Source organism: Sceloporus undulatus, chromosome 4 (genome assembly GCF_019175285.1).
Source record: "Sceloporus undulatus isolate JIND9_A2432 ecotype Alabama chromosome 4, SceUnd_v1.1, whole genome shotgun sequence".
NCBI lineage: Eukaryota > Metazoa > Chordata > Lepidosauria > Squamata > Phrynosomatidae > Sceloporus > Sceloporus undulatus.
Window position 1 is genome coordinate 237,171,085 of NC_056525.1, and position 2,863 is coordinate 237,173,947.

Consider the following 2,863-nt stretch of genomic DNA (forward strand, 5'->3'; position numbering starts at 1 on the left):
TCCAAGAAGGAGCAGTGTCAAAATGTCTGATTTAAACAACTTAAATCATCTCCAGAATCTGAATTAATTAGATTTGAAAACATGATAAAATATTTAGTGTTCCCAAAAGAGTATTTCTTATCCAAAGTACAAAATTCAAGCTACCAAATTTCCAAGCAGATTTTTCAGTGACACAACAGCAGATTCTAAGCCAAATGTGTAGAAAGAGGCTGAAGTGTGGCTTGTGCCATTTTTTACATGTTGGGTGAGACACTCATACATCGATTGAAAAGAGAAAACAAACACTTCTTGCCAACTGAAAATTTACAGTTTTAAAATAAGTAAACATACACACATACACACACACACACACACACATGTACAATAAATATGAGATGAAACTTACCTCATTGGCACACTAGTCCTATGTTCTTTTAGATGTGGTGATAGAATATCAGTGGTTACAATGTAGCTAGATATTGCCTCTAGATGCAGATGATGTAGCTAGGAAATGTGCACAAGACAGTTCTATTGCATTCACACTTGGTGGATTTCCCATAGGGCTCTGGAAAATCAAATACTTTGTATGTTCCTGCATAGCAAGGAGTTGTACTGGATAGCCTTTGTGGTCTCTTCCAACTCTATGATTTTATGAAATACTTGGTCTGATTCAGTAGGCAGCTTTATCAAGTTTGGAAATGTTACTTTTTGGACTACAAGTCCCAGAATCGCCACATGAACATGGACAATGAGGAAGCTGTAGTCCAAAGTCTTTATTGCTCCCAGCTCTGGCTTCTTCTTATGTTCATGTGCAATAAGTTCATGTCTACCCAGGGGCTGCTGTGATGTTACAATGTATGCATTTAGCAATGATAGTCAGTGGAGTGACTGATGCACCAGTGTGCCCATTACACAAATGTGCATTGGGGCACTACAGATGCACACCTTGATACTTGCTGAGAAGTGCTGAAGCAGCACAACATGAATCTCCAATGTGCATCAGAAGTGTTCAGTATGCATTAGAAGTACCCAATGTGCATCAAACATGCCCAGCAAGCATGAGAAGTAATCAAAGTGCATATGAAGTGTCCATTGTCTATCAGAAGCAACTGATGAGCTTGGAAACACCTTTGCAGGTGCCTGGATTTTGTGCATCGTTGCAATTCACTAACGGGGTTTTGCTCAATTTCTGCAACTTCACTATAGTTTTGTAAAGTTACAAAACATAGGCTGTGATGTAGAATACTGGCCATTATTTTCTTGTCTGTACTCAGAAGTGGTACAAGAGCCATTCCTCAGTGGTAAATTATAGTTTGGATACACAAGATTCCAGCAGCAATTCCTGCCCTCTTCTGCAGTTCTCACATGGTATCAGTCTCAGCAAGCAAGGCTGGAGAAGTTCTTTCCTCTTTGGGACCACTTAGAGTTACGGCCAGTAAGGGTAGATAACGCAAGACTAAAAAGACCAAACATACAGGTATTACATGCTCTGCCATTGTTTCATAGCCTTTTTTAAAAAAGGGGGGGGGGGGCATGTAAGGTGATGCTCAGAAGAAGGAATACCTCGAGACTCTTTCAAAATAACGGCCAGATGGACTTTTTAACCTGGAATCCCCAGAAGCAGTTGTATTGGTGACTCTCTTTTTCATTGTACTGTACCTAAAAAGGCACTGGATTCTTAACGGGGGTGGGTGGGGAGCAACAATTCAAAGGAAAAGCTAACAGGTAATTTATCTGAACTGAGACTGGCATGAGCCAAGGTGGCAGCACAATGCACATGCCACCTAACTTGACATGCGAGGGCCATGAAAAATCTATTGTGGGGAGTTGATTTGCCCTGCTGCTGAGTTTCACTGAAACATCTGCAGAATCTGGTTAAAGAATAGCAATTGTTCCTCTTCCTCCACCCGTCAACTTGGTCTTGATTTGAGGCTATTTTTGAAATGTCTTGTTACACATATTTCCAGTCAACAGCCAGCTCAGATTAATCACTTGGAGTTCCTGATCTGCAGCGCTGAAATGAAGGCAGATTTTCATGAATGGATTTGAAAATGGTGGCAAGATCATGTGATAACAACTGTTGTTTATACATGGGCATTACATTCTTTACTATTTTGTTCAACCACCGTTTTTCTCTGCTTCTAGAAAGTTTTCCAACTGGACGGGAAGAGCTAATCCACGAGGGGGACTAGAATCAAGTGGAATTTGTATGCTGAGTGACTGACAAGAAACTAGGGAAAAAGGCTATTCTCCAAAGAAAGACTTGTATCACATCACATTAAGTCCTTTTTTTATTAAGTATGCTTCCAGTTTTTATTTTGGCTGATTTGGGGGCTATTTTGTGGGGTTCTGGCAAGGTTCTTAGGTACATGAAGGGCTCAGAGGAGATGGGGGAGCAAGCCCACTGCATTTTGTAGCATTTTTGAGGGGCTCAGGGCCACACTTTGGGGGCCCAAGTTCAACATGCACCTGTGGGCTTCTCTTTGCCCACCATTGTTATATATCCTTGCTAAGGAAAAGATGAGATGGAGCTGAGGAGCATTTCAGGGAACTTTTTTTTCTTTCGCTTCCATGTATTGAACACTTATCTAGATTTACTCATTCATAACTGTTCTGTATCAATGGTTGCTGCTTAATCACAGTTGTGACACTATTGTTGTGATGATTGTAACTCTCTCCCCTCCAATCTGCTGGCAATTGGAGCATGAAATAAATTTCTGTTAAGTTTCTTTTTTATGGGAGGGGGTGTTGGACCAGGAGTGGTGACTTAGCGAAGTATACTTAACTTAGGCTGCATCCGCACTGCAGAAATAATCCAGCGTGACACCACTTTAACTGACATGGCTCAATGCTATGGGATATTTGTAGATGCTAGGAACTGCAC